The sequence below is a fragment of the Protopterus annectens genome, chromosome 8.part0 (genome assembly GCF_019279795.1).
Source record: "Protopterus annectens isolate FY-2018-M chromosome 8.part0, PAN1.0, whole genome shotgun sequence".
In the NCBI taxonomy this organism is placed as follows: domain Eukaryota; kingdom Metazoa; phylum Chordata; order Ceratodontiformes; family Protopteridae; genus Protopterus; species Protopterus annectens.
In genome coordinates this window covers 750,890,851-750,905,619 of record NC_056741.1, presented here as the reverse complement: position 1 = coordinate 750,905,619, position 14,769 = coordinate 750,890,851, and the positions used below count along the sequence as shown (strand labels likewise).

The 14,769-nt window shown below is 41.7% G+C and overlaps 1 protein-coding gene across 4 annotated transcripts in view; it reads left to right on the top strand.

Annotated features, from left to right (window-relative positions):
- Positions 1–14,769, top strand: part of CLK2 (CDC like kinase 2) — a 747,936-nt gene that overhangs the window by 53,670 nt on the left and 679,497 nt on the right. The window lies entirely within an intron of this gene.

The window sequence follows — 14,769 nt, the reverse complement described above, 5'->3', positions numbered from 1 at the left end:
TGGTAGCGCATAAAAAAAAGAAAACTTTCTTGCTGCTGGGTGACAAACATAATTTTGTCCACTTCAACAGAAGGGTTAGATTTCCCTGACAACATGCTAACTAGTATTTGTCTCATCTCCAATGCCAACACAAAAGCTTCAGTTTCCCTCCATAGTTTCAACACCACTCCATCTGCTCTGATTTCCTGTTTTGGATGGTCTTACTTTGCAGTTCACCATGTTCACTTTCTCTATTACCTCAGAGGGTCCTTGTCATCCTACTAGGAATTTATTTTCAGCAGAGAGAATTAACATTAGCACATTGATATGCTGAACTAAGTTCAGAAGTTTAAAATGGGACAATGTACTGTTAATTCTTTAACATTTTCTGGTTACAAAACTAATAAAAATCATCTGCTGCTCACCACCTCACTAGGGGCACTGTAATTCAGCAGTGAAAAGTCATGAATCTCATTCATGTGGAACAAAATTAGTTAATGGGCATATTTTCATTTAGTTCAAGGCTGAACTATCACAGCAGCAGCAGTACATACAATGGATATAAAAAGTCTAGACACCCCTGTTAAAATGCCAGGTTTTTGTGATATAAAAAATGAGACCACAATAAATCATTTCAAAACTTTTCCCGCCTTTAATGTGATCTATAACCTGTACACTTCAATTGAAAAACAAATCTGTTAGGGGAAAAATTATAAGAAATAAAAAAAAAAAACACGTACAATAAGCTGGTTGCGTATGTGTGCACACCCTTAAACTAATACTTTGTTGAGGCACCTTTTGATTTAATTATAGTATTCAGTCTTCGTGGCTACACATCTGCCATCAATTAAAGAGACTCTGATTAACCCCAAATAAAGTTCAGCTGTCCTAGTAGGATTTTTCTGACATTTACTCAGTTACCCGCTACAGCAAAAGCCATGGTTCGCAGACCGCTTACAAAGCATCACAGATATCTTATTGTTGAAAGGTACCAATCAGGAGAAGGGTACAAAACAGTTTCCACAGCATTGGATATACCATGGAACACAGTGAAGACAGACATCAAAAAGTGGAGAAAATATGGGACAACAGTGAAAGAACTGGACGTCCCTCCAAAACTGATGAAAAGACAAGACGTAAACTGGTCAGGGAGGCTGCCAAGAGACCTACAGCAACACTGAAGGAGCTGCAAGAATTTCTGGCAAGTACTGGTTGTGTACTACATGTGACAACAATCTCCCGTATTCTCCATATGTCTGGCCTAGGATTGCAAAACGGAAGCCTTTTCTTACACAGAAAAACATCCAGGCCCGGCTAAAATTTGCAAAACAATACATAATGTCTCCAAAAAGCATGTGGAAAATGTGTTATGGTCTGATGAGACCAAGGTTGAACTTTCTGGCCACAATTCCAAAATGCACGTTTGGCGCAAAACACTTCACACCACCAAGAGAACACCATCCCCACAGTGAAGCATGGTGGTGGCAGTGTCATGCTTTGGGGCTGATTTTCTTTAGCTGGAACTGGGACTTTAGTCAAGGTGTAGGGAAGGTGTAGGGAATTTTATGAACAGTTCCAAATACCAGTCACTTTTGGCCCAAAACCTTCAGACGTCTGCTAGAATGCTGAAGATGAAGAGGAATTTCACCTTTCAACATGACAATGACCCCAAGCATTGCATCCAAATCAAGCAAAGAATGGCTTCACCAGAAGAAAATTAAAGTTTTGGAATGGCCCAGCCAGAGCCTAGAGCTATGTCCAATAGGAAATCTGTGGAGTGACCTGAATAGGACTGTGCATAAGAGATGCCCTTACAATCTGACAAAATTGGAGTGCTTTTGCAAGGAAAAGTGGGCAAATATTGCCAAGTCAAAGATGTGCCATGCTGATAAACTCCTACCCAAGAAGACTGAATGCTGCAATTAAATCAAAAAGTGCTTCAACAAAGTATTTGTGCACACTTATGCAACCAGCTTATTATACATTTTTTATTTATATATGTTTCCCCTAATAGATTTGTTTGCTTTTCAATTGAATTGTACAGGTTATAGGTCACATTAAAGGTGGGAAATGTTTTGAAATGATTTATTGTGGTCTCATTTTTTATATCACAAAAACCTGGCATTTTAAAACGGGTGTGTACACTTTTTTTTTATATCCACTGTATATGTGCTTCTGCTTTGTTTACTTGGCTTATTTTTCATTTTTGTGTTGGAAAAATTATAATTTTATAAAATATGAAGTATTTGGGCTGTGCTTTTACAGTCTGAATGTGCATTTTTTCCCATTTGTTAGTTTTTAACAGAATTAGTGTTTATAATTTCTGGGGTAGTAAATGTTTTTTGTGATATTGATTTTTTTATTTGTTTACCAGGAAAGTTTGGGTCTAATTGTGCCTGTTTTCATTGAAGGCATTGGTAGAAAAGCTCCACAGTCCTAATTATTATGTTTTTTTTTTTTAAACAGAATGGATATCAATCTAAGTATATAGTTTGTACAAAGAATAGAAAAATAATGTAAAAATGTAACGTGTTGCATAATTGGAAAAGTGAAAGAGCAGAAACACAGTGTAGCATAAGAAGATCTAAGATATGGTATAATCCGAAATGGAAAAAATGGAAATCAAAAGCAAAGAATCATTATTCTTGTAGTGCAGTTATTTACGGCTAAATAGACCATTAGATGGATAGAAACGAGAGATAGAGAATATTAATGAAACAGCAGAGAGCGAGAGAGAGAAACCTGAATAGGATGAAAAGAGGTAGGGAGATAGAAAAGAGATTCATTCTGAACTTCAGCCTTAATTAGATCAGGAGCAGATCCAAGATTTGGAGAAGAATTGTTTTCAACAAGCATTTCAAAGAGGGCAGACTACAGATATGTCTAAATGTTAGTGGAAGGGAATTCAAAATGTTTGATGCAGAGTAGGTGTATAGTCTTTGACCAGAGGATTTGGTAGGTTTATGTATAGTTAGGAGGAGTTTTTCTTCTAATCTAAGAGATCTTTTGGGGAAGTATATATTGTGTGAGGAGCTGAGGGTTAGACAGACAACAGGTTTATTAATAATGTTTCTGATTTCTGACTAGAAGTTTAAAGTCTGGTGACACAATTTTTAGTGTACTGCTTGTGTTTACTTGTAAAGTGTGCTTGGTGCTTACTAGCGAATTTTTGACTTACTGTACTGGTAATTGTTTTTTCCCCTACTGTGTTTACAGCTTGGGCAATATTCACAGCCCTGCTGCTTCCACTCTGATTTGTACCTAAAAAGAAAAAAGTAAAATTATTGCCTCAGCCTATGGTTATTGACTCTGGCATGGCCAGCGACAGTTCTGCAAACCACTTACCTATTGTCTCTACTCCCTCTTTGCAGCTGTAATGAACACTATTAACTGGTGGTTAAACACATCAGGGCTGGATCAGTACCTGTTAAAGGTATGGGAGAACCAAACACTTTTAAATATAGGAGTTGTCTGAGGAAAGAGACCTATTGCCAGGGACAGTAGACTGTCCCCTGACCATTGTCCCACTAGATATATTTGTAGGAGATAGCAACAAAAACTTAGGGTGTATGATCAGATGGTGTGTGTGTCTTGCAGCCTTTCTGTGAAAGAGATGCCCTTACAATCTGACAAAATTGGAGTGCTTTTGCAAGGAAAAGTGGGCAAATATTGCCAAGTCAAAGATGTGCCATGCTGATAAGCTCCTACCCAAGAAGACTGAATGCTGCAATTAAATCAAAAAGTGCTTCAACAAAGTATTTGTGCACACTTATGCAACCAGCTTAGGTTCATAGGTTCATAGGTTCATACTAGACTATCTGCCCGAGGGCATTACATAAAGCTTCCACTATAATTTCAGGCTTTCATGCCACCCCTTTAGTATGGGGAACTATACCATTATTTTGCTGAGGCTCTGTTGAGCAGTGACACTGAGGTAATCCCAAAGGTATCTGCGATCTCCCATCCATTATCAAGATTTCTCTGAATGCGCCGCAGCGAGGTGTGCTCTGCCCGGCACCGGATTTTATTCCATTGGTGCATAGAGTCTTTGGGTGATGAATCTATCCTCCAGTACCCTATTATTAGTCAGAACAGGTTTAAGTCTCCTGCCCTGTGGCTCTGACGGATCTAGATTTTTTTGAGGTGAAGCATATTCATCAAATCTGGTCGATATGGCCTTGTATGTTAGGCGTGTGTCACTTGAGTTAAAAGGTGTTTAATTGAATAGAGCTGTTCTTTCTAGCCTAGCAGTATGGTACAGATGTTTGAGAATCTTTATCCTTTTGTGAGGAACTTTTTGTGGCCTCCAGCTGCTGCGCGTCGGGTCAGGATACATTCAATGGGGCATTGTACCAATCATTACCTGATGAGTGATGAGTATAGGAGACTACTATGACCTCCTTGATCTAGATGAGAATCCTTTCATGATAAGGTGGGCAAATGTAGAATAGTCTCCTAATGCAGCTACAAAATGCACTATTAGACTACTATCAACCCAGTCCCTAGTAGTCCTGATAACTTCTTCTTCTGTGCTCAGTGGATTGCCACCATTTGGTAGCTAGGGTAACCTTGTTTTTCCAAGGGTATGACTATGCATTTTTGGCATTTAACTTTAGGCCATGGCTCTGGCACCAGTTATCCGCTTCTGTGAGACCCTTCTGAAGGATATCTGTGTCAGATGTGTTTTTCTATGGCAGTTTGCAGTCATCTGCAAACTTTGTCAATAACCTCCTGTGTTTGCTTGTACTGAAAAGTAGATGCCAAACAAGAGTGGGCCCAGGACTTGTGACACCACTGACAGGCTTTGAGTCTGACCCAGCAACTCTGACCCTGTGGGTTCTTTGCCAGTTTGCAACCCATCTGTGATGTAAAGTTAACATTTGTTTGACATGAGTTTTTCAATGCAACTGGGATGCAAAATCAAGTCCCATCTAGGCTTATGATCCTCTCCATGGCTTTGGATATTTCCAACCAATTTAGGCTGACGCCTTTTTAAAGCAAACCAAGGATTCCAAATTCTGCAACCCCATGTTTTTCTTTGAGGAGTTCTCATGGGCGTTGGAGATGTTGGGGTAACGCAGATATCTTTTTTTTTTTTTTTTTTTTTTTTTTTTTTTTTTTTATTTTTTTTTTTTTTTTTTTTTTTTTTTTTTTTTTTTTTTTTTTTTTTTTTTTTTTTTTTTTTTTTTTTTTTTTTTTTTTTTTTTTTTTTTTTTTTTTTTTTTTTTTTTTTTTTTTTTTTTTTTTTTTTTTTTTTTTTTTTTTTTTTTTTTTTTTTTTTTTTTTTTTTTTTTTTTTTTTTTTTTTTTTTTTTTTTTTTTTTTTTTTTTTTTTTTTTTTTTTTTTTTTTTTTTTTTTTTTTTTTTTTTTTTTTTTTTTTTTTTTTTTTTTTTTTTTTTTTTTTTTTTTTTTTTTTTTTTTTTTTTTTTTTTTTTTTTTTTTTTTTTTTTTTTTTTTTTTTTTTTTTTTTTTTTTTTTTTTTTTTTTTTTTTTTTTTTTTTTTTTTTTTTTTTTTTTTTTTTTTTTTTTTTTTTTTTTTTTTTTTTTTTTTTTTTTTTTTTTTTTTTTTTTTTTTACGGGTTTTATTTAAATTTCTGGGTTTTTTTGATCTGCTGAGGGTTCTCCCCTCCCAAGGGTCCTCCCGCCCCAAATTTTGGGGGAAAGAGCAGAAACACAGTGTAGCATAAGAAGATCTAAGATATGGTATAATCCGAAATGGAAAAAATGGAAATCAAAAGCAAAGAATCATTATTCTTGTAGTGCAGTTATTTACGGCTAAATAGACCATTAGATGGATAGAAACGAGAGATAGAGAATATTAATGAAACAGCAGAGAGCGAGAGAGAGAAACCTGAATAGGATGAAAAGAGGTAGGGAGATAGAAAAGAGATTCATTCTGAACTTCAGCCTTAATTAGATCAGGAGCAGATCCAAGATTTGGAGAAGAATTGTTTTCAACAAGCATTTCAAAGAGGGCAGACTACAGATATGTCTAAATGTTAGTGGAAGGGAATTCAAAATGTTTGATGCAGAGTAGGTGTATAGTCTTTGACCAGAGGATTTGGTAGGTTTATGTATAGTTAGGAGGAGTTTTTCTTCTAATCTAAGAGATCTTTTGGGGAAGTATATATTGTGTGAGGAGCTGAGGGTTAGACAGACAACAGGTTTATTAATAATGTTTCTGATTTCTGACTAGAAGTTTAAAGTCTGGTGACACAATTTTTAGTGTACTGCTTGTGTTTACTTGTAAAGTGTGCTTGGTGCTTACTAGCGAATTTTTGACTTACTGTACTGGTAATTGTTTTTTCCCCTACTGTGTTTACAGCTTGGGCAATATTCACAGCCCTGCTGCTTCCACTCTGATTTGTACCTAAAAAGAAAAAGTAAAATTATTGCCTCAGCCTATGGTTATTGACTCTGGCATGGCCAGCGACAGTTCTGCAAACCACTTACCTATTGTCTCTACTCCCTCTTTGCAGCTGTAATGAACACTATTAACTGGTGGTTAAACACATCAGGGCTGGATCAGTACCTGTTAAAGGTATGGGAGAACCAAACACTTTTAAATATAGGAGTTGTCTGAGGAAAGAGACCTATTGCCAGGGACAGTAGACTGTCCCCTGACCATTGTCCCACTAGATATATTTGTAGGAGATAGCAACAAAAACTTAGGGTGTATGATCAGATGGTGTGTGTGTCTTGCAGCCTTTCTGTTTTAGCTGGCTGTTTACCTTTCACAGATGTTCATCGTGTTTCACTGTTGCAGTCATGACTGTAGGGTTCTCCCCTGCCGGCAGGCAGTCCTCGGTCGGCCAGAATCCCAAAGTCTGGGTCCGGCGTCGGCTGTTCAACCACGCTCCCTGACGTCAGAGTGCCAGGAGTACAAAGCTGACAGCCGACGCCATCTTCTCCAGTCTTTCTGGCCGTGCGGTGATAGCAGTTCGCAAGTGCCGGTCGGCTGACTCCTGACAATTTTTTCTGATAAACTTCAGTCCGAGGACTTTCTTCTCCACTCAAAGCTAAGTACCCCGTTGGGAAAACTTTTTCTTGTTCCAGTCCGATGTCAGAAAAAGTTAATAATTGCATTTCATGTGGGAAGCAAATACCTCATAAGGATTTTCATTCTTACTGTATTCCTGGCTTAGGCCCTGACCACGACGTAGCTAGTTGTCACTTTTGTGTTAGATTCAATCAACGTACAATTAAACGAAGGTACGATTTTGCTTTTCATTACTTCGGTAGGCACTTTAACTACAAAATGTCGTCGGATACAGTTCCAGCTACCGGAGTTCACAAACGTCGCAAGGATAAAGACAGGCCTCCGAGGTCCAAATCTGATGATAGCGCACAAGTGGAGCCAGCTTCAGGTTCAGCCGTCGTCAGTGAGGTGCTTTTGCAGCCCCTGTCGTCGGCCATTTCAGAACCGATGGCCGAAACGGACTCTCATGACGAACCAACAAGGCCTTTAAATATCTCTATTGCAGGAACTTCGGACAATGCTCCTTCGGATGGGTCCGGAGCCGCTGTGCAGGTACCGGCTTCCAAAGGGGTTTTCAGGCCTACTCAGCTTATAATAAAGGCAAAGGCAAAGACTCCTTCTAAATCAAAGACTGCAACACAGGCCTCTTCTGAACCGGCTCCCAAGTCACAGAAACAGTTACTCAAGATGGCAGAGGATTTACTTACTATGATTAGGGGTTCACATCCCCCTCCAGATAAAAGGCCAAGACAAGATGTTTATTATGATTCCTCTGATCAGGCTTCTGTTTCTTCAGTTTCTTCAGTTTCCTCTTCTGACCAGGAATATTCTTTCCCTCCTTATGAGGATTCTGATGCTGAGGAATCTGTTCCCTCAGCTTCTCCCCCTGAGGATTTCTCTTTTGGGGAAACTTTGCATGAAATGAGGGAACATTTCCACTGGGAAGGACAAGAGTGTTCAGAATCTAAGAAAAGACTAAGGGATTTTCTTCTTCTCCCCCAACATAGACCCCTGGCTATTCCTCCTGTTTTGGATATTGTGGATGATGCTTTTTCGGAGGCTAATTTAACCCCTGATTCTTTTCCTCCTGCTCCTGTCAAGCTGGATAGATATTACAGGGTTCCTGATTCCCACCAGTTTTTATACAAGAACCCTTCTGCTGACCCTGAAACCATTTCTCAGGGCCCTAAGGGAGTTAAGGCCGCTTCTGCCAAAAATCCCATTCCCACTGAAAAAGACTCTAGATCTTTAGAAAGATGGGGCAAAAAAGTGTACACTTCTGCTACTTTGTCCATCAGGGCTTTAAACTGTCAGTTTCATATGCTGAAATACCAGCAATTTCTCTTGTCTGTTTTAAAACAAAAGCTTACTTCCATTTCTGCCTGTGCAGATGATAAGGAATTACATGACTTATTGCATGCCACTGAGCAAGTTGGAAAGCATGGTTTACACTGTGGATTTGATGCCTTGGAGGCTTCTTGTAGGGCTACTGCACAGTCATTAGAAGGCATGCATGGCTAAAGGAACAAAATTTGCCAGAACAAGTGAAAGCTAAATTATTGGATGCTCCTGTTCAGCATAATGTTTTGTTTGGATCAAAAGCTGAAGAAGTGATTAAAAAGATGGAGGATAAGGCGAAATCCATGCAAACAGTTAAAGATTTCTTGCAAGTACAGCCACCAAGATTTAGCAGAAATTGGCCTTCTAAAAATTGGTCCTTTCCCACTTCAGACAGGCCTCAGAGGGGTAGATATAGACGCTCCAGAGGAAGGCCTCAAACACAAGGTTCTTATAGACCAAGACAGTGGACTGCTTCCACCCCTAGGGGAGGAGAGGACAGGTCACAAACTCATAGGAAACCAACTCAATGACTCCCTCTGTTGGGCTGCAGGAACTTCTTGCCTGGAAGCCCCTCTCGGAGGAAAACTCCCTCTTTTTTTTTATCAAAATTGGAATCTTATAACCCAAGACAAGTGGGTTCTGGATGTGGTTCTAAGAGGTTACACATTACATTTTCATACCCTGCCAAGGCCAAGCGGATGGCCAGACCTTCCAAAACATCAATGGACAGAGGCCTTAAACCAGGTGGAAGCTCTTTTGGCTATGAAAGCCATAGAATTGGTTCCACTTTCAGAGATGGGACAAGGTTTTTACTCAAGGCTCTTTCTAGTCCCCAGGAAGCAAAACTCATGGAGACCCATTCTGGATCTGTCGGTCTTGAACACCTTTCTAGAGATTCCAAAATTCAAGATGCTTACTCTACAGCAGCTACTTCCAATGCTGTCCAAAGATGCTTGGATGGTAACTTTGGATTTAAAGGAGGCATATTTACACATTCCCATCAGGCAGGAACACAGAAAATACCTCAGGTTCAAGACCGGATCGAGGCACTTTCAATTCTCTGCACTGCCCTTTGGATTGTCTACTGCGCCCAGGGTCTTCACCAAATGCCTGGCTCCAGTAGTAGCTTACTGAAGACTAAAGAGAATTCAAATTTACCCTTATCTGGGCGATTGTCTAATTCAGGCAGACAGCAAGGATGTCTTACTCCAGCATCTAGAATTTGTTCAGAACCTCCTCAAGTTCCTGGGTTTCTCTGTAAACATAAAAAAGTCAAATTTGACACCCTCACAACAGATAACTTTTCTGGGTGCTCTTCTAAACATCACAACCCAGATGGCATTTCTAACATCCGAAAAACAGTTACAGCTGGCTTCAACTTTCAAAATCTTGGCAACTTTAACTCCGCTATCTGCAAGGAGATTCCTGCAAGCTCTGGGTTACATGGCCTCCTGCATCCTTCTCGTACCATATGCAAGACTACACAAGGAAAATACAGTGGTACCTAAAAAGTGTATGGTCTCAGCATTGCCACAGTTTAGACATACTGATCTCCGTCCTTCCTTGCCTTCAAAAGGAATTTCTTTGGTGGTCCAGGGCATGTGCTCTAAACAAAGGGAAACCCTTCTGTCTGCCTCCTGCCACTCACATTCTAACCACGGACGCTTCGGATTATGCTTGGAGAGCCTATTTTCAGGGCAACTGTCTGCAGGGCCTTTGGACAAAGGATCAGAGGCTCCTGCATATCAATTTAAAGGAAATGTCAGCCGTCCAGGAAGCTCTACTGGCCTTCAGGAATCTTTTACATCCAGGGCAACTACTAATACGGACAGACAACACCACAGTTATGTGGTACATAAACAAGCAAGGGGGATCTCATTCCTACCCCCTTTGCAGACTAGCCATGGATCTATGGAACACAGCTCTAGCTTGCAATCTGGACCTTCAAGCTCAGTTTCTACCAGGGAAGCTAAACTTCCTGGCAGACAGTCTGAGCAGAAACCTTCCGGATCCACACGAATGGATGCTGGACACCAAAATATTCAGGATGATAACCGCAGTCTGGGGATGTCCTCACATAGACCTCTTTGCATCCCACTTCAATCATCAACTACAGACTTTTTGCACCAGGACTTTCCACAAAGAAGCTTGGAAAGTGGATGCCCTATCATTCAGTTGGAGGAACCTTTCGGGATATGCCTTTCCGCCTCTTCCTCTTCTTCCACGGGTATTATTAAAGATAAAACAGGACAAGCCCAAGATGATAATCTTGCTGGCCCCAAATTGGCCTCGACAGTTTTGGTACCCAACTCTAAAAAACCTACGTCTGGAGCCCCCTTGGGTTTTACCTCAGTTTCCGAACCTTCTGTCCCAACATCAGGGTCAGGTTCTATACTCTCATGTCAGAACTCTCAGCTTGGCGGCCTGGTTAATCCAGGGCCTTTGATTTCTTCTTTCCTACCCAAGCATGTTATGGATGTCATTTTGGAAGCCAGACGTCCTAGTACTAGAAAATCTTATGCAGGGAAATGGAAAAGATTTTGTTCCTGGATGCAGGCTCAGGATTCAGATCCTCTTCTTCCGAACATTCCTTTAATTTTACTTTTCTTGACAGATCTCTTACATAAGGGCCGCTCTTTTTGTTCCATTAAGATTCATGCCTCTGCTATTTCTGCTCATTATAATACAGACCCTCCAATCTTTTCCCACCAGCTCATGAGACAGTTTCTCAGGGGAGCTAAGAACTTAAGATCTCCTAGATCTCCTCCCATTCCTGCTTGGGATCTCAACTATGTTTTGGAAAAACTGACCTTGCCTCCTTTTGAGCCTGCCGCCTCTTCTGACATCAAGTTTTTATCTTGGAAGACAGCTATTCTGTTAGCCCTAACCTCTGCCAGGAGAGTTTCGGAGTTACAAGCTCTTATGGCTGTGGAGCCTTATATTATTTTTCATCAAGACAGAGTGTCTTTGAGGACTAATCCTACCTTCATGCCTAAGGTGGTTTCCAAAATGACTTTAAATCAGACTATCCACTTGCCTACCTTTTTCCCCAGTCCTCAAAAATAAAGGGGAAAGGATCTTACATTCCTTGGATGTACACAGACAACTACGTTTTTACCTGGACAGAACCAAGGACATCAGGAAATCAGAGCAATTGTTTGTTTCTTATGCTTCAAGTTCTGAAGGTAAAGCCATTTCAAAACAGACCATTTCTAAATGGATTGCTCATGGAATCAGATTTTATTCTCACCATGGAAAGCAAATCCCAGGGAGTATACGGACTCATTCCACCAGAGCTGCTGCCACTTCTGCGGCTTTTCTCAGGGGAGTTCCTACCAAGGACATTTTGGAGGCTGCAACTTGGAGTTCAGTGCATCCTTTTTCTAAGCACTACAATCTACCTCTCTACTCTGTCTAGGGCAGGCTTTGCCTCTGCAGTCTTGCAGGGCCTTTTAGCCGCCCCTTCTTCTGTATGACCACCTCCCTTTCTTTCAGCTTTGGGATTCTACCCTACAGTCATGACTGCAACAGTGAAACACGATGAACATAGTACAGTTGTGTACACCTACCATAAATGTAGATGTTAGAGTGTCTTCACTGTTGCAGTCTGGGTTTCCCTCCCTCCTATCCTCTCTTGTTTTTACTTTCGTGTGGTTCCTTTTTTCACCATTCTTTTGAGGTGTATTTGCAAAGGATATGGGACCTTTTTCATTTTGGGACTCCTGACATCGGGGGCAAGAAAAACTGGAGAAGATGGCGTCGGCTGTCAGCTTTGTACTCCTGGCGCTCTGATGTCAGGGAGCGTGGTTGAACAGCCGACGCCGGACCCAGACTTTGGGATTCTGGCCGACCGAGGACTGCCTGCCGGCAGGGGAGAACCCTACAGTCATGACTGCAACAGTGAAGACACTCGAACATCTACATTTATGGTAGGTGTACACAACTGTACTTTCTTGTGCAGGTATTGTCAGAGAGAACAGTGTGTTTTCAGAGGATGAGTATTCTGACTGGCGGGTGGTTCTCCTCCAGAATCCAGAGCCCAGAACACTTGGCACTTCAGACAGTGACCCTTTAGTTAAGTTAATTCTAGACAAGTGTTGTCCTTTTGAGACCGTTTCTAGACACAGGAATGTTTTTGCTTGGGAGCAAATAAGGGGTCCCCCAGAAACTGGCAGATTTCAAGATATTCTTGACAATGAGGATGTCCTTCAAGGACATATGTGGAAACTTCATTGGTACCTAAAGAGCCTCTGGTGTCAACACTCTAAAGACCTGAACACTCTTCTACCATATAATTCCTTGCCTCAGAAAGGAATTTATTTGGTGGACAGCAGCATGCTCCCACAACAAGGGACTGCCCTTCTCCCCACCGCCCAGACTCTCACCACAGATGCATCAGACTAAGCTTGGGGTGCACACCTGGACGGCAGTAAATCCCTCTGCACATCAGTTAAAAGAGATGATGGCTGTGCAGCACACCTTGATAGCTTTCAAACCCCTTCTTTCTCCAGGGGTTCTCCTAATCAAGACAGACAACACCACTGTGATGTGGTACATCAACAAGCAGGGAGCGACTCACTCCTACACTCTGTGCAGGCTGGCCATGACCCTTTGGCTCACAGCCTCTTCCATGCAACTACACCTGTTAGCACAATTCCTACCAGGCTCTCTCAACTCTCTGGCAGACCAATTAAGCAGAAAACTTCTGGACCCACACGAGTGGCAACTCAACAGAAGTACCTTCACCTTAATAACTCAGAAATGGGAAACCCTGAAAGTTGACCTATTTGCCTCCCACACCAGCCATCAGCTCAGCAAATTCTGCACCAGGGAGCATCACTGCAGGGCTTGGAAAGTGGATGCCCGGTCCTTCCCCTGGGTCAATCTATCGGTCTATGCCTTTCCTCCCGGGTCTATATTAAATAAGTGAACGCTTATTCATTGACCCTAGTTCAGCGAACGCTGAAAATCCCAAACACTCGGAACAGTGATCCCCCCCGGGAAAAAAAATCGATGTTACGAAAAAAAAAAAAAAAACTTACAACATTTAATGTGGGGGGACTTTGCCCCCACCATCCCCTCTACTTAAATATACCAACTTTGAGATCGCACCACAGTGGAGAAAACAGCAAACTCCCGAAACTGGCTCAGCGACCCCCCCCCCCCCGAGAAAAAGTTTGCTGTTCCGGATGTTCGGGATTTTCAGCGTTCGCTGAAATAGGGTTGATGAATAAGCTGTTCCGGATGTTCGGGATTTTCAGCGTTCGCTGAAATAGGGTTGATGAATAAGCGTTCGTTTTTTTAAGCGTTCGCTGATTCAATATAGACCCTTCCTCCCGTACGTCTCATCCCCAGGGTACTGCTCAAAATAAGGGAGAAAAAGCCAAGGACCATTCTTATAGCTCCAGACTGGCCCAGAAAACACTGGTACCCCTTGCGCAGCCTGTCCCAGCTGCCTCCATGGCATCTTCCTCAGATTTCCAAAACTCTTGACCCAGTGGGACGGGGAATTCATGCATCCCCAATTGCAGGCACTCAGTTTGGCAGCTTGGCTTATTCCCTAACCCCAAACCAATCTGCCATCCTCAGTAAACAGGTTCTGGATGTTATCCCTGAGGCCAGATGTCCTAGCACCAGAAAGTCTTATGCAGATAAATGGAAAAGGTTCTGCGACTGGATTCAGGCTAAGGGAGCCAATACAGCACAGCCCTCCATCCCTCTAATCCTGGATTACTTAGCTGACCTACTACACAGTGGTCTCTCTTTCTCCTTTATAAAAATTCATGCCTCTGCTATTTCTGCTCATTTTCCCACGGAGCAGCCCCTTTTCTTACACCCTTTGATCAAGCAATTCCTCAGAAGAGCTAGCAAATTGAAGCTCCCCAGAAGGGCACCAACACCAACTTGGGACCTTAACTTTGTCTTGGAAAAACTCACACTGCCCCGAACCATTTTCTTCTGCAGAGCTAAAATTTCTCTCCGGGAAGACCGCATTCCTTTTGGCCATCACTTCAGCCAGAAGAGTCTCTGAGCTGCAAGCACTCATGGCTGTGGGATCTTTCATGCAGAGAGGGTATCCCTCAGAACTAACCCATCCTTCATCCCCAAGGTGATGTTCAGTGTGGCTCTCAACCACTCCATTCATTTGCCCACCTTCTTTCCTAATCCCCAGAACAACGGGAAAGGATTCTTCACTCTCTAGATGTGCACAGACAGCTCAGATACTATATAGACAGGGCTAAATCCTTCAGAAAGTCTGATCAATTGCTGGTTAGCTTTGCTGCAGGGGCAGAGGGCAAAGCAATCTCCAAATAAACCATTTCCAAATGGATAGCACACTGCATCCATTTCTGTTACAAAAAGCGTGGAAAGCCTCCCCCCAAGGGGGTCAGGACACACTCCACCAGAGCAGCCTCCACCTCTGCAGCTTTCCTCAGAGGTGTACCCACCAAGGACATCCTGGAGGCTGC